Raw genomic sequence first — 27,071 nt, forward strand, 5'->3', positions numbered from 1 at the left:
ACTTGGTTTCTATGAAAATCACTTAGAAATTTTTTAAGTGATTCTCTGACTCCACCCCAGATTTAGCAAGTCAAATCCTTACCCATAACACCCAGGAATCTGTATTTTTAAGAATATCCAGCTTTTTAAAATCCATAATCCATCTGGGTGATTATGCTATAAAGCCAGATTTGGAAATGATTGACATAAACTAGCACACATCCTGTGAAGATAAGGCTGCCCTTGCTTATAGAATGAATAGAATTGATAGAAGATCTGCATATTCTTCGAATCTATAGAACAACATAGCACATAATTTTGTCATATGCAACTCTATGTATTGCCTGTTATAATTTATCCAAAGAACAAGAACGCAAAATGAATAGAATTCCTTTGTTCAATACTGTATAATGATAATTGAGGTTCAAAATAATAACCTGAAGCTACTACAAGATACTCAAGTACCTCTGGCATTATCAAAGAAAGATTAAACTCATTTAACATTATTTTCTGTAGGCGTAATTGTATTCTAGTTCTTCGGAAGTTATATTTCATATGTGCTATGGTGACTTTATTAATCAGAATAATAAATAACCTAGCACCCAATTTTGCTGAATATAGGAAAATTTGCTGGTTAGTCTAATACCAAGTGGTTGATAAATGACCTAAAAATGCTGGGCTATATGAGAGTTGAAAAGACCACACCAAGCACAATAGGAAAAAATACAGACTTTGGAATTAACAGCCATGGATGTAAATCCAGACTGACAAAGCATCAGCTGTGTGAGTTTGAGTAAGATGCTTAACGTCTCTGAGTCTGATTCCTATCTGCAAAATGTGAATATAGACTCTTCTCAGGGTAAAATTTCAAAATGATGTTTGAAAACTGCTTCATATGTCATCAACATTAAATACATGAAAAATGTTACTATTTGGGGAGACAAAAATGAGAAAACGAGAAGCTTGGGGCACACCAGGCACCTAAAATTGAGGTCACCACTTGGACCTTTTGAAAATACCAAGTCCTGGATCTGGCACCAGAACTCTGAAGCAGGAGACCTGGGATGGGGCCCAAGAGCTTAATACTTAATAAAAATTTGGTGTTTTTGATGGATGTTGTTAGAAAACTTCACTTTGAGATTCTCAGCACTTCAGGACTGAGCAAGAGTGGCTGAAAGGGTCCTTTTATGTAAGTTTCCATGATCCTGCTCCTATACATTTCCCATTTTGGAGGAAGTCTTTCTCTCACCCCACCCTCTACCCCTAGCAATTATGTTGTCCTCCTTCATTTCCTGAGCTTAGTCAGAACACCATGGGAAGTTAACCTGACAAAGGGCAGTCTGTCCCTTACATTTTAAACCAATGAGAAATAGTCAGTAGACCTGTTTTATTTTGAAGCACAATTTCCCTTGGTGTATCTTATACAGTTATGAGGGACCAAATCATGAAACCCCTTCATTGGATCTTCAATTTCTCCATTTTTGTCCAATAAAGTTTGTAGCTTCTGTTTGAAAAAAACATATAAATCAGCATGCATATTAGCATATGAATGTTACCATATGAATCAGCATGCACGGCTGACTCTAAGTGAGGTTGAAGGGAAGGAAGATAGCAACAAAATATTAAGGAGCTATGAAATTTGCAAACCTAGTTGCAATGTTTGAAACAATAAATACCATCTCTAAAGTCTCAGGTCACATTTTCTACCCTATGAAGTGGTTAATCAAGACTATGTTTAAAGAGACTAGCTTCCCATCTTGCAAATCAAGAAAGAAAGACCCCTAAAATAAAAGGACAGGGAAATTTTCAGTTCTCACAGAAGCAGTATCATGATAAGAACAAGGCTGCCTGCAATTCTTCTGCAAGCCTTTTCTTAGCACCTCATGTGCAGGGCTGGCCTTCTATGCAGGGCTATGAAGGGTAATGTGGAGATAATTATAAAACTTCTAAATCATTATAAGTAGTTTTCTACAATATATTTCCAGAAGCCTTGATTTACTCCCCAAACTTTTCCTCACCCGGCCTTCCCAAACTCAGTAAATGGTTACCACCACCACCTACTCACTAAGTCCAAAAGCTTCCTTGGCTCCTATATTTTTCTCACATCCTACATCAAACATATCAGCAAACCCTGTAGGCTCTAGTTGGAAACAATCAGAATCAGATCAGCCAACACTCGCTCAACTGCTGCCACCCTATCCAAGCCGCCATCCTTTCTCACCTGGATTATTATAATGGCTGCATACCTGGTTTCTCACCAAGATCCTCATCTCCATACAGTTTATCCTCCACACAAAATTATGAGTTGCTGGAGGGGTTTTGCATCCAATTCCATGCTCAGGTTTCAACCATTCCTATTTCTGTACCTCAGACAGTGTCTCTCTCCACACTCTTGTCCTTCCCCAAGCCCCTGTGATGGGCAGCAGTTGCTTGCTACTTAGGGGTTAGGGCCTTGGAGGTTCTCTGTTGTCTAGTTCAGCCTCAGTCTGAGGTAGGTCCTCTGTCACTGAGTCTTGGTGGTTGAGTTTAGTGATAGTATCTTGCACGGTGCAGCTAAACTCCACTTTTCTTAGGTGAGCCATCTGCAGGACAGTGTTCCTGCCCTCCTCCAGTGGTAGACCACCTCAAATGGCCTTGGCCAGAAAAGTTTTCTGTCCCTCCCTAGCTTTTCTTTTACTTTCCTCCAAGTAGCAACAGTCTCTCCTGTATCCTGGGACAACAGGGTTTTCTGCCTTTGCCCTCGTGGGCTCAGGCTTTTGTTCCATAAGACACAAAGGTCTTGGCTAGGATTTCACCTTTTCTTGGGAGTCTTTCCCAGATTCTCATCTTTCTTCCAACCTTTCTTGGGAGTCTTTCTCAGATCTCACCTGTCTTCCAGCAGGGAAGATTATGGAGAAAACCTGCAGGTGAATGCCAGCATCCCTGTGTCTGCAGCACGTTGGGATCTATTTAGCAATTCCTTAAATTTTTTACCAGACTGCTTCCTACTTACAGGTATGGAAACCTTATTTCCACCCACACTTTATCACAGGTAAAGCAGTGCCCACCTTCCAACTGCTTGGAGGCTCCTTCCAGCTTCTTTTCATACATTTCTGATTAATTGGCTGCCCTGTGAACTCACCGCTCTGATAGTGTCAACAAAAGTTATGATCTTGGAGATACTTTATTTTTTTGCCTCCTAACTGATTTTTTGCAAGTCTTACTAATTAGTTTTCTTTTCATCATTCTCTCTCCCCTCTCAAGTTAATTTTTTCCAATACTTGGTTCATTTTGTTCTCCCCCAAAACATTCAATGGCTCTGGATTGCATAACCAGTCAATTCTTACGCTATAACTGACTTTTAGAGAATCACAGTTTTTAGTGTCTTCAGAATACTAAGGAATTGTCAGATTACTATAAATAAACATTAAATAAAGAATACTGAAGAATATTCAGCTTATAGTCTAATTTCAACTACTTTACAACCTTCTCCCTTTTCATCCTTCAATCCAAACTCCTCCTATTTTAGGCACAATTTTTCAATGTCTCAACCAACAATGTGAACATTCATTGGATACTTGATCATTATGCATCATATTGTATATTGAAAAATAAATAGAATTCAGATCCTTCTCTCATGAAGCTACAGCTGAAGGTGCACTTTGCTCATTTACTTTCACTTTTGCTCATTCTGTGCCATTTCACATTGGCCTTCCATATCTTATCCACACTCTGAAACCTGCTCTTCAGGCAAGCCTTAGTCCAAACATTTATGATCTCCATGATGTCCTCTTTAACCATTTCAGATTTGTCCTTTTTCCCTTCCTTGTATTTTAAGTTACTTTATTTATATCTCCCTACATCCCCAATTAAAATATAAGTCCTATGAAAGAGTACTTATAACTTATTAAACCTCAGCAAAACTTTGTATCATGTCATAGTATTATTTGACATTTCTGATGCTCAATAGATACTTATTAAGTAGGGTTATATATCATAGTCTATAGAAACATGGACTGGGGTCAGACAGACTTGACTTTAAATTCTGACTTTGTTATTATGTAATCTGAGGTAAGCTCTATAAACACAGCTTTATTTTCTTCTTTGAACAATGAAGAATATGGGCTATTGTAAGGATAAGTGAGATGTTATGTATAAAGTGCCTGACATGTAGAAAGGACAAAATAAATAGAGAACACTAGCATATTATTCCTAAATTGTAGTAAGCACCCACATGTAATCATAGGCAGGATTTATCCTGGTGCAAAGGGCAGCTCACCAAAAGAAGCCTGAACTTAAAACCATAATGGCTTCACAAATAGCTGGTGCAAGAAGTATTGCTTACCCTTTGTCTTTCTTTCCATTCCCAGCCACACACACACTCAGCAACACAAACATCACTGGTGAACACAAGAGGCTCAACCTTTACGCCTAAGTGCAAAGACCGTTGTGAACCTGAGTTTAGATGCTTAAATAGTGTTCAAAGCTTCTTCAAAAGCTCACATTCAGAATGAGCAAAAGTAAACATTTTGATCAGAAGCTTGAAGCAGAAATTTTAAGTCCATTTTGATGAGGGGAGAGGGAGAATTTAATTGCAAAAATTCTAAGGTTTTCTTTTTAGTTTTCAAGATAATTTTAGAGGGCAGCATGTGACAGACCACTAAAATTGCCACTAAACCCAATAAAGGTCAATACTGATATTCACTGGAAAAGGCACCAACCCCTAAATTGATGGCCTCGATCTCTCTCATCAAGAACATTCTAAACTAAAGAAGAGAGAGAAAAAAAAAAAAAGTCCAGATAAGTTCACTGATGAATTCTACCAAACACTTAAGAAAGACACTATTCCGATTTTCCACAATCTCTTCCAAAAGATAGAATAAGAAGAAATAGTTTCTAATTCATTCTATAAGGCCAACATTGTCCCAATAGCAAAACCTGACAAAGACATTACAAGAAAGGAAACTTTAGACCAAAATCTCTTATGAATATAGATGCAAAATTCCTCAATAAAATATTAGAAAATTGAGTCCAACATGTAAAAAAAAGATTTTGTAACATGATCAAGTAGAATGTAGTCCAAGTATTGCAAGGCTGGTTCAACACTCAAAAATCAATTAAGATAATTCATCATATCTACAGGGTAAAAAGAAAAAAAACCACACGATCACATCAGTAGATATAGAGAAACCATTTGACAAAATCTAACTCCTACTCATGATAAAACTTGGCAAACTAGGAACAGAGGGGAACTTCTTCAACTTGATAAAGAAAATCTGCACAAAATTAACAACTAACATCATACTTAAGAGATATTAGATGCTTTCCCACTAAGGGCAGAAATGGGGCAAGGATGTCCCCAGACCACTCCTATTTAACCTTGTACAGCTAAAGTACTAATACAAGAAAAGGAAATAAAAGGTATACAGATTGGAATGGAACAAATTAAATTATCTTTGTTACAGATGACATGATTATCTATGTAGAAAAGCCCCCAGAAAACAACAAAAACCTCCAGAAACTAATAAACAATTATAACAAAGTTACAAGATATAAGGTTAATATAGAAAAGTTAATTGTTTTCTTAACCACCAGCAATGAACAATTGGAATTTGAAATTAAAGTCACAATACCATTTACATTTAGTATCGGAAAGAGAGAGAGAGGGAGGGAGGGAGGAAGAGAGGGAGGGAGGGAGATATACTTAGGTATAAATCAAACAGAAAGCATATACAAGATCTATATGAGAAAATCTACAAATCTACAATGAAATAAATCAAAGGGGAACTAAATAAATGGGGAGATATTCCATGTTCATGGAGAGAAAGTGTTAATATTGTTAAGATGTCAGTTCTTCCAAAATTGATATATAGGTTCAGTATGTTAGTATAAATATCACAGTTATTTTATGTATGTCAATGAACTGTCAATTCTAAAGTTTATATTGAGATACAAGAGACCCACATTAGCCAACACAATATTGAAGAAAAACAAAGTTGAAATACTGATACTACCTATCTTCAAAATTTACTATAAACCTACAGTAATCAAAGACGGTGAGGTACTGAAAAAACAATAGACAAATAGATTAATGGAACAGAATAGAGATCCCAGAAATAGACCCACACAAATATAATAAATTGATCTTTGAAAAGGAGCAAAAGCAATTCAATGGAGAAAGAACATATCTTTTCAACAATTATTGTTGGAACAACTAGATTCTACACAAAAGCAAAAATGGATATAGACACAGACCTTACACCCTTTACCCTACATAAAAATTAGCTCAAAGTGGATCATAGCCTTAAATGTAAAACACAGAACTATAAAACTCCCAGAGGATAGCATAGAAGACATTTTAGATGAACTTAGGTTTGGCAAAGAATTTTTAGATACAACACAAAAGGCTTAATCCATGAAAGACAAAGTTGTTAAATTGGACTTCATTAAAAAAAACTTCCATTCTATGAAAAACACTAGCAAGAGAACAAAAAGAAAAGTGATAGCCTGGAAAAAATATTTGATAAAGAACTATTACAAAAAATACACAACAAACTTTTAAAACTTAACAATAAGAAAATGACAATCTGATTTTAAAATGAGCAAAAGATCTGAACAGATATCTCAAAAAAGATGAAGTACAGATAACAAACATGGAAAATGCTTAACATCCTACTTCATTAAGGAACTGCAATTCAAATAACAATAGCTAAAATCTAAAACACAGACTAATTGTTAGTGAAGATATAGTGTAACAGGAATGTTCATTCACTGTTGGTGTGAGTTCAAAATGGTACAGCCACTTTGGAAGAGAGTTTGGAAGGTTTTTACCAAACCAAAACTGCTTCACCACATAATTCAGTAATCATGCTCCTTGGTATTTACCTAAATGAGTTGAAAACTTATATCCACACAAAAACCTGCACATGAATGTTTTTATAGCAGCTTAATTCATAATTGCCCTAATTTGGAAGCAACCAGAGTATCCCTTAGTAGGTGAACGAATAAATCAACTGTGATGCAATCAGACAATGGAATATTATTCAGCACTACAAAGAAATGGACTATCAAGTGATGAAGAGACATGGCAAAACCTTAAAGGCGTATTACTTAGTGAAAGAACCCAATGTGAAAATGCTGCATACTGTATGATTCCAATTACATATCATTCTTGGAAAAGCAAAACTATGGAAATAGTAAAAAGGTGAGTGACTGCCAGGGATTAGGGGCTAGGGAGGGATAAGTAAATGGGGCACAGGGGATTTTTAGGAATGTAAAACTATTCTGTATGATACTAAAATGGACACATGTCATTTTCCATTTGTCAAAACCCATAGAATGTAAAACACTAAGTATGAACCCCAATGTTAACTATGGGCTTTGTTTGACAACAATGTATCAGTGTTGTTTCATGGATTTTAAAAAGTATACCACACTGATGTGGGATGTATTGGCAGGGAAGATGAGGGACAGGGTAATGAATGTGGGAACTCTCTCTACTTTCCCCTCAATTTTTTGTAAACCTAAAATGGCTCTAAAAAATAAAGCTCATTAATTTTTAAAAATTAAATCAATCAATCAATGTAGAACTGAAGAGTTCTTATCAGGAGACTTGTAGCTCCTTCTATAAAATCAAGTGGAGGGTGAAAGAGAAAACACTAGGAAGAAACCCAGCTGTCAGGGTCGTAAGAAGCACCAAACAGGCCATATACAGTAATTTCAGATCAGGCCAGGCAGTTAGCATAGGTAGTATATTTGGAAAGCTCCACAGCATTTGCTGCCCACTTCCAGAAGGACAGGGAACACTCTAGAAGGAAAACCAGAGTGAGTGGCATTTAAGTTGCAATTTAAAATAAGTGTATAGAAATGAAGGAAGTATTTATTTAGGCCACGTTCATCATCCACTTAAAAATCCTTTTCTAAATATGTGAATATAGGTAATTAGTGGTTGATATGTGTCTAGTTATTTAATAGTCATAATTATGTGACTCTGATAAAAATACTGTAATTTGCTTTCTCATGAGCATTGAAAGCTTAACTCTCTATTTATCTCTTAGACCTTTGCTAACCTAAGAAAGGTCATTCAGAAAAACCTTACCAAAATTGCAGGTAGGCATTTTGTTTGAGATGCTCTAATTCCCTGAAACTAGGCCTAGCATATTTAAATTAAGTGTTCTTTATTTTATTATTTATTCATCAAAGCATTGAGAACCTAGTTATCTTGAGCTCTGTGACTCACAAGTTATTGTTCTATGTATCCTGCTAGCAGCTGACTCACTCTAGCTTGCTATCAAATGATAGCTGTTATATATATCTATGTCATATATATGTATGAGGGATATATATATATATATATATATATATATATATATATATATATATATATATATATCATGAGATTGGGGGTGGCTAGCTACAAGATTAGACCAGCTATCTGAATAGCAATATATCTAACACTGAACCCATTTCCTGCTTCATATGAAAAAAAAGATAACAGGTGTCAATGTAAGAGTCTCAGTTAAATCTCTTCACATGGTTTGTGTGGTATGTGTGTGTGTACATGAGTTTCTTGTATTTTCTACAATGTGCAGACACACAGGCTGATTCCACAGGCCTAAGAAGTTTCATACAGGTTTATACCATGAAATCTACTCATCCTGGCAGGTTAAATTTGGGTGGTAGAACTTCAGAGTGAATCAGGAGTCTTGGGCCCAGAGGACACACTGAGAGTTCTAATGGGAATGGGAATGGGATTGCTGTGGAGGAGAGGGAGGATTTGGGGGGAGAAAAAGGAGTGTGCAAACTTCATGCATGTGAGAAAGAGAAGTAGGATAGCACAATGTTAGGCTTCACCCAAATTCTGTGGGATCACACAGCCCAGTGAAATATCTCTTCGTTATCAACAGGAAGCAAAAAAATACAAGGGCCAACATTGACAGTAGGTTTGCATGCTGAGGGGATGACTCCACCTGGGAATCAGAGCAGATTAGGAACGAATAATGATAGAAGCCTTGCACGGGGATGGAGCATTTGCAGGCAAGTACTTGTAGGACCATCCAGGGCAAAGGTCAGAAATTTGCGGAAGGTCTTTAAGGAATCCTGGAGGTCTTGGTCTGTTGTTTAACACTAACTATGGCCTAAAGGTGGTGCTAGAGAAGCTTCTCTGATAGCAAGCCTTAACAGTCTTCTGTTGCAGGTCAGAGTTTCTATTACTTTGAGAGATAAAGCAATCTAAGTATAAGAAAAACCATCCATATCTCACTAACAGGTACCTCTTGCTTTCTGAGGTCCAGAGATCAGATAATAATACAGTATCAAAGTTAATTCTCCAATTTTTATAACTGCACTATGGTTATGTAAGAGAATGACATTGTTTCTAAGAAATACGCACTCAGTGTTTAGGGATAAAAAGTCAACACATTTTCAATTTTCAAATGGTTCAAAAAAGTTGCATATATAGATAGAGATATGTAGACATATATAAATAAAGAAGAGGGAGAGAGACACAGAGAAAGAGAGAGAATGACAAAAATAAATGCAGCAAACATTAACAACCAAGGCATATGGGCATAGGTCACACAGCACTTTTCTGTATTGTTCTCAACACTTCTCTATGTTTGAGGTTATTTCAAAGCAAAGTTATTCTTAAAAGGCTTTGCCAACAACAACAAAAACTAACACAAATTTTAACTATTCATAAATATAGATTAAGGCTTCTTAAATTCTTGGGCCCTCGCCATATTGGACTATGGCATGCTCACTGTAAAACACCTCCCCACCCAGCATCATTCATTTTATGGCAGTCATTCTTAGGGGCCAAAGCATTTACCAGAAATCTCTGGGAATCAATTAAAATGTCTTAGTTGTTAAGGTAGTACCTTGATCTCTGCCCATTATCCCAGTGGAAGAAAGCATGAAACCAAGGATTCTTTCTCTCTGGGTTTTGTTGTACTTATACAACCCCTAGCCTATTCCCTTATTTCACGAATGTATGTTTGGTTTCATTAGTTATGCAAAATCACAGTAAATTCCCCATGGAAGAACAATAACATTTAATATGAAAATAATTTCTTCTTATTGATTTGGTATGCTTCTAGAATAAGGCTCCAAAATTTGCTTTGTGCTTCATAATCACTGGACAATAATACTAATGGTCTGGTCTATTATCCATGGTCATTTTTTAATGCCAAGTCTGAGTTAGGGCAGGGACATGGCACAAGCATCATGATTACCTTTTCCTGCCTATGATAAAAAAATGCCAAGCTATAAATAGTCTAGCAAGAGGAGGGGCTCCATCTTAAGGCTAAGATTCCATTTTAAAAATCAGGGAGTTAGGAGGTAAGATTCCTAACACATTTTACGGTAATTAGACAATAGCTGACCTTATCTTAAAGCAGGGCAAGTAGTCCAAAATGATATATCCCCACTGCTTGGGGGTAATCACTATCTTGGAGAAGAAGATCAAGAAATTCCATATGTTAAGTTTATCTTGCGGAATATCTAGAGGACAGACAGAATATGGATGGTGACATAATACACGTCATTTGAGATTGACATCATTGGATCACATCTCAGCCTACATCCCGCAACCCTGCCACCCTTTTCCCCATCCTTGAAACCATTAGAAAACAAAATCCTATGCCCTTAAATGCACCTCCTCTCTGAGGTTGCCTGCACTCCCCTTTCTCTGAGTGTGCACTTTTTGCCTTAAAGACTTCTCACTGCTCAACTTAACTGCATTTTGTCTCTGTGCTCTTGTAAGCCTCTTGGGATGTTAATAAGAGATCTTTTCCCACAGGTAAGCATCTTTGTTACTTTGTTATTCATTTAGTTTTCTAGATTTAAACACAAGCCTTCACACTATCTATTCTACTTCAGACAAGTAAAGAAGGGCTACTAAGATCTCTGATTTGGGCTTGCATATCCCTGTTACCTGGCTGACCTGGACAGAACGGCAGCTATACAATCATGCTTTTTAGTAGCCTGGCTACAAATCTCCTTTGTTTGCTTTGGGAAGTTCTCAGAACATAAAATCACTTCATCCAGTGCTCTGCACTCCCCCAAATTCTGCAGGGATAGAGCCTTAGTTTCCATGTCATGCAGATTCAAGCAGACACTGGACAACAGGTGACCCTGGCTTTAGGAGTTGGCAAGGGGTTTGCCCTATGCTAAGCAGGAGCAGAATCAGCTTCCCTTTCCTCCTTGCTCTCTGCTGTCTACATGGCTGGGGCCATTCACTACCACTCTCACGTTAATGAATTCCTTCCTTATCTACACTTGTCCAACCTGTTTGAGAATTATTTCTTATTCAGAGTCAAGATCTCTTCCCCATTCAGGCTGAGGTTTCATCTAGTGTGCAGGGAAGACCTCTCGATGCAACTGCCCAACAAGTGCACTAAAGATTTGGTATCAAATTCTCATTTAAGTGATAAAGATTATGCTGACTTTTGGAATTATTTGCAACATGTTTCACATTTATATATATTATATTTATGAAGCCTTCATCCAATGCTAAAACTTTCTCAGCAAAAAAAATCACATATATTTTATAGGTAATGAAAAACGGGTCAAATTTCTGGGGATCATTTCTACTCCAGCATTCAGCCCAGAAAATAAAAACTTCTATTAACTAGATAATTTCTACTCACTAGCAGAAGAAAAATTGACATCTCATTGGTGGAACTGAAAAGCATGCTCAATATGGACCCTTTCTCCTATCTGTGGATTAACTAGGATGAGAGCATTCTTCTCTGTTGCTGTTCCAGGGGCACAACCATACATGGTTCAGGACTGAGACTTACTTTCTAGAAGCAGTTCTGAAGGTCCATCTCATCTTATTACTCAGAAGTATAAAGCAATCACCCTTTGTGAGTGTGTCTGAGTTGTAAAGACCATTTGAGATTTTCCATTAAGAAAATGATATTTCATTCTCTGTGTTTCTAATGCTTTTGCCTATTTACATAAATTTGCTCAGAACTTAAGAGAGTAAGAGAACTCCTAAATAATCAATGGACCAATGACCAAATTAAAATAGAGGTCAACCAATATAAGGAGACAAAACAAAACGACATCTCAACACTCCAACTTCTGAGGAATGTAACAAAGACAGCTCTAAGAGGAAAGTATATAGCAGTTTAGACCTATTTAAAGAAGGAAGAACAACCCCAAATGAACAGTCTAAATTAACAATTAAAGAAACAGAAAAAAGAAAACAAATGAGGCCCAAAGTCAGTAAAAGAAGGGGCATAATAAAGATAGAAAATAAATAAAATTGAGAAGAATGAAACAATAGAAAGAATTAATGAAACCAAGAAATGGTTCTTTGAGAAAATAAACAAAATAGATAAACCCCTAGCCAGACTTATCAAGAAAAAAAAATGAGTCTACACACATAAACAAAATCAGAAATGAGAAAGAAAAAATCACTAAGGACCCCACCAAAATACAAAGAATAGAGAATACTGTGAGAAATTGTATGCTAAAAACTTGGATAACCTAGAAGAAAAGGACAACTTTCTGGGAAAATACAACCTTCGAAGACTAACCCAGAAAGAAACAGAAAATCTAAACAGACCAATTACCAGCAATGAAACTGAATCAGTAATTAAAAAACTACCCATGAACAAAACACCTCTCTCAGATGGCTTCACTGCTGAACTCTATCAGATATTTAGAGAAGACATAATACCCATCTTCCTTAAAGTTTTCCAAAAAGTAGAAGAGAAGGGAATACTCCCAAACTCATTCTATGAGGCCACCATCACTCTAATTCCAAAACCAAGTGAAGACACACACAAAAAAGAAAAATTACAGATCAATATCCCTGAGGAACACAGATGCAAAAATACTCAACAAAATAATAAAAAAAGTTTGAATTAAAAAAATATATCAAAAAGATCATCATGATCAAGTGAGATTTATTCCAGGGATGCAAGGATGGTACAATATTCAAAAATCCATCAACATCATCTACCACATCAGCAAAGAGAAGGACAAAAACTACATGATTATCTCCATAGATGCTTGAAAAGCATTTGACAAAATTCAACATCCATTCATGATAAAAACTCTCAAGAACATCGGTATAGAGGGCAAGTACCTCAACATAATAAAGGCCATATACGACAAACCCACAGACAACATCATACTTAAAAGAGAAAAGCTGAAAGCTTGTCCTCTAAGACTGGGAAGAAGACAAGGGTGCCCACTCTCACCACTTTTATTCAACATAGTACTGGAGGTCCTAGCCACAGCAATCAGGCAGCACAAAGAAATACAGGACATCCATATTGGTAAGGAAGAAGTTAAACTGTCACTGCAGATGACATGATATTGTACATAAAAAACCCTAAAGACTCCACCCCAAAATTGCTGGAACTAATAAGTGAATTCAGCAAAGTTGCAGGATACAAAATCAATACACAGAAATCAGTTGCATTCCTATATACAAATGTTAAGCTAGCAGAAAGAGAAATCAGGAAAACAATTCCATTTACAATTTCATCAAAAGAATAAAATACCTAGGAATAAACTTAACCAAGGAGGAAAAAGACCTATACCCTGAAAACTACAAGACACTGATGAGAGAAATTAAAGAAGATATCAACAAAAGGAAATACATCCACTGCTCCTGGATAGGAACAATTAATATTATTAAAATGGCCATACTGCCTGAAGCAACAGATTCAATGCAATCTCTATCAAAATACCTATATCATTCTTCAACAAACTAAAAAAATAGTTGTAAAATTCATATGGAAGCACAAAAGACCCCAAATAGCTAAAGCAATTCTGAGAAGGAAGAATAAAGTGGGGTGGATTATGCTCCCCAACTTCAAGCTCTACTACAAAGCCACAGTAATCAAGACAATTTGGTACTGGCACAAGAAAAGACCCATAGATCAATGGAATACAATAGAGAGCCCAGATATAAACCCAAGCACATATGGTCAATTAATATATGATAAAGGAGCCATTGATATACAATGGGGAAACAAACAGCCTCTTCACCAACTGGTGTTGGAAAAACTGGACAGCTACATGTAAGAGAATGAAACTGGATTACTGTCTAACTCCATACACAAAAGTAAACACAAAATAGATCAAAGACGTGAATGTAAGTCATGAAACCATAAAACTCTTAGAAGAAAACATAGGCAAAAATCTCTTGACTATAAACATGAGCAACTTTTTCCTGAACACATCTACTCATGCAAGGGAAACAAAATAAAAAATGAACAAGTAAGACTACATCAAACTAAAAAGCTTCTGTACAGCAAAGGACACCATGAGCTGAACAAAAAGGCATCCTACATCCTACATTATGGAGAATATTTTCATAATGACTCCTATGATAAGGGGTTAACATCCAAAATATATAAAGAGCTCACACCCTCAATATCCCAAAAACAAATAACCTGATTAAAAAATTGGTGGAGGATCTGAACAGACACTTCTAAAAACAAGTAATTCAGATGGCCAGCAGGCACATAAAAAGATGCTCCATATCACTAATTATCAGGGAAATTCAAATTAAAACCACAATGAGATATCACCTCACACCACTTAGAATGGCCAACAACCAAAAGACAAGGAACAACAAATGCTGTTGAGGATGTGGAGAAAGGGGAACCCTCCTACACTGTTCATGGGAATATAAATTAGTTCAACCAATGTGGAAAGTGACATGAAGGTTCCTCAAAAAACTAACAACAGAAATACCATTTGACCCAGGAATCCCATTCCTAGGAATTTACCCAAAGAATACAACTTTTCAGATTAAAAAAGATATATGCACCCTTATGTTTACTGAAGCACTATTTACAATAGCCAAGATATGGAAACAACATAAGTGTCTATCAGTAGATGAATGGATAAAGAAGAGTTGATACATATATAGAATGAAATATCATTCAGCAATAAAAAGAATACAGATCCTACCATTTGCAACAACATGGATGGAGCTAGAGGTTATAATGCTCAGTGAAATAAGCCAGGCAGCGAAAGACAAGTACTAAATGATTTCACTCATTTGTGGAGTATAATAAAAAAGAAAAACTGAAGGAGCAAAACAGCAGTAGACTCACAGACTCCAAGAAGGGACTAGTGGTTGCCAAAGGGAAGGGTTTGGGAGGGTGCTTGGGGAGGGAGGGAGTAGGGGGTTAAGGGGCACTATAATTGGCAATCACAATTAGGTCACATGGAAGGCACCACAGCATGGAGAGGACAAGTAATGACCCTATTTCATCTTACTATGCTGATAGACAATGACTGCAATGGGGTAGGGGATGAGGACTTGATAATATGGGTGAATGTAGTAACCACAGTGTTGCTCATGTGAAACCTTCATAAGATTATATATCAGTGATACCTTAATTTTTTAAAAAAAAGCTTAGAAACTAGACCAGGACAGAATGGAGCCTTGCTCTACACACTGGACAGCAAGTGGAGCAACCTGGGACTGGTAAAATCGTCATCACCGAAGCGAGCAGCACCAAGGCAGTTGACCCAGCAACCAAGACTGGCTACCTCCAGGAGGCTGGTAGAAATTAGGAGAGTAGGTTCTTTCTTTGGGGATTTGTATTACAATAAAGTAAGACTAAGATTGAGGATGATGTCAATCCAGAGGGAGCAAAGTAAACAAACAAGAAATAAACCCAGGCAAATGAAGTCTGGCAACATTATTAGACCTCCAAATCCAGCCTCAATCCTTGGTCTTTTAGTTATGAGAACCATTAAATACAATTATTTTACTTAGTAAAGCTTGGTTGGTTTTATGTCGTATTGCATGAATATTAACTAATACAGAGGGTCTCCTTAAACTTTTCAGGTTTCCTTATTCTATGCACAAGTTAAATGCTATAAAAGTGTATCATTTAGCTTGAAGCTTGGTTCCCTGCAAAATGAAAGAGCTGAAAGACAAACTGGGAATAGCACTAAAAACTACAGCTCAGCACCAGCAGGGGGCCTGGAGGAGGCAGGTTACCAGAACCCAATGGTCAGGGTTACCTGGAGGAATCTGAACCCACAGACTATCCACTGAGAACAAGAGCAATGGAAGAGACTCAGACACTGACATGGATGTTGTCTGAGTCAGAGAGAGGGTTACAAATATCCTGGCTCTTCCCCTTCATCCTCCCTCTGATCGCCTGTCAGTGCTCCTCATTGGCTAAACCCACATAGACACCAGCTGACACAAGAGCCTAGGAAATAGGCTGCAGGGATTGCTCTTGACCCTCATCACACCCCAGTTCCAGTGACACTAAGGAAAGCATGAAAGAATCTGAAAGCAAACGAGCCGAGGCCCAACACAAACAATATTTGTAAATTTGTCAAAATCTTATCTCAGACTGTCAAATGCTTCAAAGAGAAAAACGGACTGCACAAGAAGTGCTTGGTCACCACCACCCCTCTTCTCTTCATTTCTCTCTTCCAACCATAAGGAATAAAGAAAACAGATATAATATTTTTTAAAGTTCTCTAGATAATTCAAATTAGGTTTGTATTGCCACTCTTTGATCCACCTTACCCAGAAACTGCTCCACCTCATGTCAAAACTCAAAATTTGAGCAATGATATGCTTAAATGCTGGTACTCTTAATGATTTTTCCCTTCTTTCTTACTTTAAAACTGGGAGGGAAAAAAAAATCACCAAATGAACAAATCCAGAGAAATTATGCCTTACACTAGGGACTCCAAGACCACTCACCACTATTATTTCTTAATAATACCAAGGAGTTTATAAAACTGAGAGGAAACAAAATTTAAAGTAAACACCACAGCTTTAGGTAGCACTTTATAACACATCTCTTTTTATAATATGTTGATTTGTATGTTTTAGAAAGGAAGAAAGACACTCCCTGGCCTCTCAAGTGCATAATTGGGCACCTTGGCACCATCTATAATGATTTGGCCCCAATCCTACCTATAATAGTAAAAAATAGAGGCAATAGAACCCAGGTCTGAACCTAGGGGACAATTAGTTCCATCCATTAGTGGAAATTTTATGAGTTCAGTAAATGAGGAGTGTCTGGTTGAGTGCTTAAGAGGAGAAGGGGAATTTGGTGTAGTAAAGTAATAATATACTACTTATTAGGAACCTTTGCAGGAATCTAAAGGTCATGTGCCTTCCAGTCCTAAAGAAATACAGCCCTGCAGAAACCTCCCTGGCTATTTACAACCTCCCTGGTTAAGCTTTCCTCAGGGACTGAAGGACTGATCCATCTGCCAACTGAGGCAGACGGACTATCCTGAGGCCTTTTCTAAATCTGTACATCTGGCCTCATCTGTCCCTTACCTTTAAATCAGAATAAGTTTGAGCCACAAATGGACAAAATTCAAAGGTGTTTTCCAGGTTACCAAAGCTCTTTTCTCATAGGATTTTATTTCTTGAAGAGCTTCTTCAAAGCTTATTTGGTGCTTTTTAATAATGATAAAATCATCTTGCCAATTACAAAGTGATTTATGACCCAGTCACTTCTCCTAATTTAATTTATTCTTAATTTGTTTTTGTTTATGAAACTATAATCAGTTGATAGTCCCACCTTATTCAAAATTGATTAAATTTGCTTTATAAGTACAGATATATTTTATTCAGATAAAATTAATTAAATATGTGTGAGAAAGAAGAAAGCAAAATAAGGATAAGACTTAAAATGATGCTGGAAGTGAAGTTAATGCCAACACACACACACTGAGATCAAAAGAACTGTCTTGCAATAGGTGGCCTCGATGTTTATCTCTAAGCTTTCTAATAGATAACGTAAGAATGCAACCATGGTCAGCTGATCCATCAAATGATTTATAAAGCCCATTAGATAAAAGCAACTAGTCCTGACATGAAACGTGAAACAAAATTTCCTCATACTGTATAATAAATAAATTCTCAATGATGAACATTCAAAAAAGCAAAACTGCAATTTTAGGGCCATATCTTATAGTACTCTTCAATATAAAGCAATATCATTATGATAAGGCCCAATTCTACCCAAGAGGTGGGACCAGTTCACAGTAACAGGGGTTAGCTCTGTGCTGGCATAAATTAATAAAGGAATAGGTTTAAGAGTATGTGTAAGTAAGAATGGGTGCTTAAAGCATACATTTTCTTTAAAGGTTAATTCTCTCAGGCTTTGACAGCTATAAGGGGCAATGCTTTCACTCTCTGGTCCCTAGTCTACAACTTTTGGTGATGTTAAAAATCAACTCCCATGCCTTGACAGTAGAGGTAGGGTTTCACAAGATAGTACTTTCTCAAAAAAACCTCACCTTACAAGGACATATACCTAACTGGAAGATATCCTGTGTCTGCTCAGGGATTAATCAAGGACAAGGTCAAAGTTTCCCTTATACCTTCACCTTCAATACTCAGATCAAAGGATTTTTGAGATCCCCAAATTCTATAGCTCTGAATTTTGCTCTAATAAGTATGGCCTGGAAAAATGTTGACATGGTTATAAGTAGGTTCCCGCATTTATTCATGCAATAATGTCTATAAGCCCCTGCTAGTTTCAGACTCTTTTCTAGGCACTGGAAAAATAGTGTAACAAATGAAAGAACAAAAATCTTGTTTTAAAGGAACTCACTTTATAGTGAATACCTCAATTGTTCACAAACAAATTTCAATGAAACATTTGAATAGCTGGTTTTGAAAAAGCCTATTCTAAGCATACCCTACAAAATACACTGTTTTAAAAGCTAAAACTACATTCATTGTGTAACACATACATAAATTCAGTGATTTTTGCAGTCATCTTGGAGGCCAACATTTTTCTCACCATTGTTATGTTACCTGAGTAACTTATAACTCATTTTTATAAAGGGATTTACAATATTAACACATTCTATAAATATGTAAGATCATAAATTTTTGCTGCATTACATGAATAGTGGCATTGTATGTATTCTTGGGTGGCATATCTAAATATTTTATTGACTATTGAAAACTTTTTATCAGTTTTTCAGAAACCCATTCTCAAAAGTCTGCTTCTTGTAACAAGTGCTTATCAAATCTGATAGTTCTGTAAAGGATATTTCATATTTTATCCTCTGTGTTTAGTTTTTTATGTTAATGCTAACTTTCTATGTTCAGTATGTCAGGTATGTTCATTAAATATTTATGAATCTATCAAATTCTTGTTTCTGTTTAGTGAGAATTGATATAAATCAAAGATATAATCAAAAAAGTGAGACTGGATCACAATTTCATTAAACTCAATTTTTAAAAAAAGATCACTAATTTATAAAATAATACTGGATTTTAAAGTACAATAATATAATGAAAGTATTTGTACACAGTTTTATAGAATAAACTATACTACTGCCTCATAGAATTATAATACTCTCTTTTGCCTGTTAACTTGTCAGAACTATGTCATAGTAAATTATACAACTCAAACATCTTAGAAATTATAGATTTTATATAAAATATTTCCCATATAGGTAGTTATTATTAGAATATGCTATTTTAATGAAATTTTCTTTAGGAAAACAGCTTTTTAAATCATGAAAATGGACAAAAATAGGAAGAATTACCCAAAGGATACAAAACCACCAACCAATATACAAATACTATAAATCTGATCATTTTTTAATTTCCTACAACTATTTATCATAGTAAATATTTTGATACATTTATTTTAAGAACTTCAAAATATGGCAAAACTTAGGAACTACTGAATAAATATCAAAATTCTCACGGGGCTTTGATTTTAGGCACAGTGGTAATTAGATGACTATCTAATTCATGGAAGAACTGGATCTGTTTGAAGGTAGAATTTTTCCAAAAGCAGAACTGCAAAGCAGACAATAAAGAAGCAAAATTCACTAGAACAATTAGCAAATTTCAATTTAAATTACATATATATATATTTAGGAGAGCCTGGGAGACTTTTATTGAGAGATACAGTGAGAGGACAGACAGAGCTCCTAGCTCTCACACCAGGAGGGGACAAGAGAGCCCCTAAATTACATATTTTAAAACAACAAAAAAGAGCAAGTTAAGTGTCCATCAATAGATGAATGGATAAAGAGGTGGTACATATACACAATGGGATATTATTCAGCCATGAGAAAAAAACAAATCCTACCATTTGCAACGACATGGATGGAGCTAGAGGGTATTATGCTCAGTGAAATAATCCAGGCAGAGAAAGACAAGTACCAAATGATTTCCCTCATTTGTGGAGTATAGCAATGAAGCAAAAGTGACGGAACAAAACAACAGCAGAATTAAAGACTCCAAGAAGGGACTTGCAGTTACCAAAGAGGATGGGTGGGGGAGGGTGGGTAGGGAAGGAGGGAGAAGGGGATTGAGGGGTATTATGATTGGAGCACATGGTGTGTGTGGGGGGGTGGGCGTCATGGGGAAGACACTATAGCACAGAGTAGACAAGTAGTGACCCTGCGGCATCTTACTACACTGAAGGACACTGACTGCAATGCGGGTGGAGGGGGACTTGATAATAATATGTGTGAATGTAAAAACCACAATGTTTTTCATGTGAAAACTTAATAAAAAAAACAACAAAAAGTAACTTTAGCAAGTAAGATTAGAAAGAAAACAGCAATAGCTAACAAGTATCGATGTACTGAGCTCTTAGTCTCTGTTCTAGTCATTTTATATACATGCTCATTTAGTCTTCACAACAACCCTCTGGAATCAGCACTATTATTACCTCTGTTTTATAGACAAGGAAACTGAGTCACAAAGCTCAGAAAAACTTGTTCAATATCAAAAGCTAGTAAGCTGCAAAACTGGGGCTTCAACTCAGGTGTTCTGGCTCCAGAACCACTGTGATATCCTTTTTATTATAATATGTATTTAAAAATCATATTTAAAATGAACAAGTAGGCATATTCACTATATTAGTTAGAAAACAATAATGGAAAGGAAGGAAGGATGGAAAGTGAAAAGGAAGGAGGGTAAGAAAAATAATGAAATAAAAAAAAATTATATAAAGCTTACCTACCTAGAAAAATCTTTGGTGTGCAGATAACCCTAGTAATGCTAAACCATTTTTAGTGCTTCTGGTTAACAGGGTATGTGTATGTGGATGAATGCACACATACAAACACACTTACAAACATACACAAATATATTTTATGGATGTAATATGCTAATATGCATATGTGTATGCACTATATATGCAATACATTGTATATACATATATGTATGTCACACATATAATACATTATATTATATGTGTATATACACATATTTATTCAGGTATTAACACTTATGTAAAAAATGTTCAATAAATATTTATTGAATGGATGAACAAAAGAATGAATATATACATCTATGCTTTCTGGAAGTTATACATGCACTGTTAAAAAAATCTTCTCTAAGGGAGGCTAGTTGTGGAGAATGAAGGCTGTTACTTTCACTTTATATATTGTTTGCATTTTCTACCAGTATTCATGTATAACTCCTTATTTTTCCATGTCCACCATAATTATGCAGAAAACAGGGTTATGGGGCATTCTTGTTTTATATTTTTATATTAAAATACCAATAAATATTAAGAAACAGAACATTATTTATTGACTACTTTTTCAGTAATATTAGAAATCTAAGGGGGAGCACAAATAACTTGAAATTTACATGAATCAACTGAGAGCAATACAATAGATGTTTACCCAAGCAATTGTGTTGGGGTTTTTTTTGTTTTTGTTTAAAACCTCATCTCATGAATGTCTGGTTCCCCATATTAAATAGATGAAAAAACAGAGGTGAGAGCATCACCAGTCAGATGATGAACACAACCATCTATATTTCTTACTTTTAAACCCAAGTGTCATTTTCCACTAAACCTCTTTCATTTATCTTGTAGATCCTGTAGCCATAAAATAACTTGACAATCATGTAGCCATAAAATAACTAAGTATTAAAACCAAAATCCTAGAAGAACTAATCTTTCTCCCTACTCTTCTTTCAGTAATTACTGTACCTGTGGGCAGGTGGTATAAAGGCTATTAAGTATTTTAGTAGATTTTTTTGGTTTCATGATTAATTGATACAGAACTGAAGTGTTACCTCTCTTAAATGTAATCAAGTAAAGATTATAGTTTTGATTAACCATTGAATAGGTCCAGAAACATAATCAGATACTTGCCTATATTGTCAACCTATGATTTTGAATCTTTATTGCAATTGAATGGCCTTAATCTACTAATAAATAAGCTACCTGATTTAAGTAGACAAGGAAGAAAATGGTTTTGCTTTGAAAAGTTCCCTTCTTTCTCATGCAAAGGGATGGGCTAAAATCTTCCTAATGGTTCATTAAAGACTATAAGGATTTGATATGAAGGTAAAATGACTTTTCTGTTGGGAAGTAAGTTAGAATCATTATTTTTCACCTCTTTTCCCAAATGAATCAAAAATATTTTTTAGATTCTTGCAATGTAAAGCACTTCTTCCACAGGAGGAAAAATCAGAATGTCTACCCAGAAATGTTTATCTCATTTGAAAAATAAGATACAATGAGGTAAGAAAAAATAGAAAATTAAACTTTCTATTGAAGTATAAAATTGTGCCACACAGACAATAAGTCTTTATTTTCTTTCTTTCTATTTTTGTTACTCTTAACACTTCTTAAAATTGTTCCCCTACCTCTGGTATTGGATACTTTTAAGGCTTATTTTTCTATTCTCTTTCCTACACACTCTTTTGAGTCCTATCCTTTACCATGGCAATGAAACCATACAAATTTTGGTGCTTCCCAAATGTGTATGTCTACTACAGATCTCAGCCATGATATACCACTATCTATTCCATATATTTGCATAAATATCTCAAATGTTCCTGAAATTTAGCATCTCCAGAATTGAACTCTTGATCTGCCTCTCCCACACCAAAACTGCTCCATCTCCAGACTTAGCAACCAATTACTAAAGCCAGGAATCTATTGTCCTTGATACCTTACCACTCCTCCTTAACTTCTATATTTAGTCCACCATAAAGTCTGCTCATTTCACTTCCAGAGTATTACTTGAACCCATCTACATCTCTTGAGCTGCCTGCCTGCACTGAGACATGGTATCTAAGGGGAGACTGAGTTCTACGTTGTTGTACTCTCTTCAGTGGTCCTGTTGAGAATCTCGCCCCCTTGTATCATCATGCCAGCTGTCACCACTTAGCAGTAATCATGTTTTGGATGCCTTATTCTACTGCTAATACTCTACTCTTCCTCCTTCTTCTCTATCTTCTAAACAGGTGGTAGGTTCTTATGTCCACCATTCTACCATGTGTGGATAGAGTAATGAAATCATGTTCAGTCCCTTTATTCCATAATACAATGTAATTAACATTTTTCCTAGTTAACCCCTAGTAAAAGGTCAAAAATTCTAAAGACCCAAGATACACACAGTGGACACTTGCAGAAGAAAATACTTGAGGCTGAGGAAAATTTTCCTCCAGAATACAGCTAATATATTCAAAAGTGGTTAATTAATAGCATAGTTCTTTAAAACCACAAGGCAACTGTCATTTCTTTAGAACTGATACTAAAATTGAACTAATTATGAATTGTAATCATTAAGGATACTTGGGGAAATAGTTTCAAAATGCTCATATGTATTCCAAACCTTAGGAAAACCAAGGAAAGGCTTCAAACCCAGAAGCCTTCCCAGTTCTCTGTCCATTGTATTCTCCCATTTCTGGTGACCCTGTTTCCATTTCCTTTCTCAGCATAATCACCACCCAACAGGACTACTTCTGTCTGTTGTCTGAACCCATCATACCTCATCTCCCCTATCACAGAGCTTTCCTTCCCTGGCCACACCTTCTCACTACTCTTCCCTAACCCATTGCTCTAATTCCTGTGGAATCCTCTTTCTATGTTTAGTGTTACAGGGTACAGAATGGCCCAGGTTTTAGACTCAGTTTACACATGGTATGTTATCATGCCTTTCCAACATACCTATATATGTTCACTGAATTGTTAGATGCTGCCAGGTTAGCAACTTGTCTTCTTCTTTGTAACTATTTGTGAAAACATGTGAATAAATAACTAGTAAGACTTATGGAGAAAAGAGAACTGAATCTATGAGTTCATGACCTCTCTCCACTGACACTCAAAGATGTCAAAATAAGTCAATTAACTGAGAAGGGTCTGGCCCAAGAAAGATTCTGACTAAGAGCTATAGGAGCCAGAGATGTAACTAAACACAGAAGATAGAAGGAGTTTAGGAGGAGTATGTTTCTCAAAGCTTGGGTGAGTTGAGAGAGTACTCATTCCCCAACACACACCACTGAAAATACAGGATCTACTAGCACAATTAATTTTGATAGTATGAGTGTGCTTCGTGGGCCATAAAGGAGTGAAGGGCTCTGAACTGAAAGAGATTTGACCACTTTAAAAGCTACTCTTGCTGGGACAAACCAACTGATACTCATGGCAGGAAAGAATTCAGAGTCATTAGTGGTAGGTTTCTGGATACACTGGTGGTAGCAATGGAGGGCTCAGAGAGAGTGGTCACTAAGGTGTTTGCCTTCCTTCAATGAGGGCATCAGTTTTCTGCTCCACCAGAGGAAAGCAGCATGGGAGAAGTGGTAAGAAGTGGTTCATGAACATTTATATGCTCCCCTGGGAAGCTTCAGAGATATCCAGGGAGAGAAACTTCTGACAATATTAGAATGTTTTAAAGTAGATAGAGAACCAGAATTCTTATAATGTGGGCTAATAATGTAAATGTGCTTTTTTATTTTCTTTATCTACAAACTACTAAAATGTCCTTATACCCTTACTCTTTTCTAAGAATACTTATAAATTAATGAAATCCTGATTCTCTATTATCATTGCTTGGGTGTGGGAGAGGCCACAAATTATTGCTCATCTTTAATAGTAACTGAATTTTTTCACTGGATACATGCTGTCTCTGAATAAATATTCCATTTCTCAGTCTTTTTGACAGATATGCATGGCCATGTGACTAAGTTCTGACCAATGACATATAATTAGAATTTCTGTGGAGGAACCTACCATAAGTTAACAGGAACCTACTTTAAGAGACAGCTGATACATGCCCCTTGTTTCTCCTTCCTACCTCCATCCTTCTGCCAGGAACATCATATCACTATCTTGAGCAAAGATGAGGGCAGCACCATAGAGACAGTAAGGCAGTGAGGTAAGGATGTTGGGTTCTTCATGAGTTCATGGAGGAGAACCAGCAGAGCAGCCCTAGAAAATACAAAATGGCATTTTCACTCACATGTCTGGCACCTGACTGGGAGGACTGGGAAGCTGGGGGCTGGATGACATTTCATTCTCCATGAAGCCTTTCTCTGGAAGCTAGCTTAATCAAACTATCTCTTGGTTTCCCTTCTATCTAGCTAATTGCTTCTTCTGAATCATCTTAAATGGATTACTTTCTTCAACCTACTGGGCACTCCCCAAGGTCCTGCTCTCCGCACATTTGTGTTCTTCCTCTGCATTCTCTCCCCAGACCATGCAATTACCTTCTGAGGCTGCTGAGTGACCAAGCTCTGCCTAGGATGACATTAAAAACTTTTGCAAACTTTGTATAGTGACAGATGGTAACTAAACTTATTGTGGGGATCATTCACACTGTGAATCACTATGATATACAACTGAAATCAGTAGGATACTGTATGTCAATTATATTTTAGTAAAATAAAATTTTTTAACTAAAAAAACCCAAAAACTTTTGCAACATGACTGCAAGCTTGTGTTTATCCACTCTACAGAATGTCAATGGCATGATGGGAAAAAAAAAATCCCCCACCTTTTACTCAGGCTTCCTCACTCTCCTTTCCATCTTATATATGTGGCTAGTATACAACACAGCCATCCCTTAGTAAGCATTAGCTTCAAAACATAAAGTCATATGTTATTTTTTTCTGACATCATGTCTAATACTCCCAGAAAGAGCTAACCATGGCCTCTTCCCTGCTTCTATAGCAATAGTTACTCTTTTCCTTGTATTTACTTCAACACTTACCGTCATTAAATTAGAGTTGGTTGCTTGACTGTTCATCACATGGCCCTTTATCAAAGGTTGCAGCCAGCCAGCCCATGGGTCACAAAAATCATTCCATTGATGGATTTGTTTGGCCATCATAATTTTGATAAACAACTGAATTTGAAGGATTTGGTACGCATCCTCCACTTTCTTAAGCCCCAACTCTCACTATTGTCTTATTCCTGCTTTTCACCTATTCACCGATAAATGTCTGACTTACCTCTCCTTGGAAGACACCAGGCCTTAGTAATTGCAGTTTCCATCACATAACATCACACCTAGTTAAAATGGGCACTCAGTCAGTGCTAAAAGGAAATGAGAGAAACTTCCTTGCTGTCTGGCCCTATCTAAGGCTCAAAAAGAGATAAAGTAGCCCTGGAGTGTTTGCATTTTTCAAAGGAGATTTCAACACTGTAAACCCTTCAATATAAGAGTAACACTGTAAATTCCTCCAAAATAAGTCTTTAAGGATAGAGCTCTTCTACGGTCATAGTACTAGAAACTGAAGGAGTTTGAGTGCTTCCCTACATTGTACCCTGAGAATACCAGAAGAGAAGGTGGGGACAGGGAACTGGATTAAGTCACAAAGGAACACAATCTCTACTGCCCCACCCTGAGCAAGTGATGCAACTCTTGGTCAAATCATCACATCATCTTTCATCTTCTTCTTCCTCTTTGTACAGTCATAGTGGAGCTGAGAACTCTTCAAAACACAAAATTGCTTTCACTAGCTTTTCTGACATTAACATAGAATATGAGCTTCCTTCCAGCATATATATGAAAGTGGAGAATTTTATTTAACCCAAATAAACTTGGTGCATCTTATTACAAAAAAAAAAAGAGAGAGAAAAAGAGAAACACACCGTCTAGGAATGTGAATACATTTTTACAATTGCTCCGAGATTCAGAGTGTGAATTTTTTAATACTTAATATCCTAAGTTGTTTTTCTCATTTCCACAGAAATAACTGCAAGTTCAGAGTTTTTTTTTTAAGTACTTTTTTTCCAAATCAGTGGGAGAAAAATTTCCATATCTTTCAGCTATATAAAATAGTTTCACAGTTTAGCACCTGAAAAACAACCCCCAACAAACCATCAGCAGTAACTGAGGTACTTTAGGTACCAAACAACTTA

General features: G+C 36.3%; 1 long non-coding RNA gene across 1 annotated transcript; it reads right to left on the minus strand.

Moving 5' to 3' along the window:
* Positions 1-1,054: 1,054 nt before the first annotated feature.
* Positions 1,055-26,586, minus strand: LOC140850609 (uncharacterized). The gene is made up of 4 exons (XR_012133552.1): positions 26,159-26,586; positions 25,003-25,136; positions 10,341-10,458; positions 1,055-1,483 (listed from the first exon to the last, which is right to left on the minus strand). It is a non-coding gene; the product is annotated as an uncharacterized lncRNA (long non-coding RNA).
* Positions 26,587-27,071: the final 485 nt, after the last annotated feature.

This window comes from Manis javanica, chromosome 7 (genome assembly GCF_040802235.1).
Source record: "Manis javanica isolate MJ-LG chromosome 7, MJ_LKY, whole genome shotgun sequence".
Classification (NCBI taxonomy): domain Eukaryota; kingdom Metazoa; phylum Chordata; class Mammalia; order Pholidota; family Manidae; genus Manis; species Manis javanica.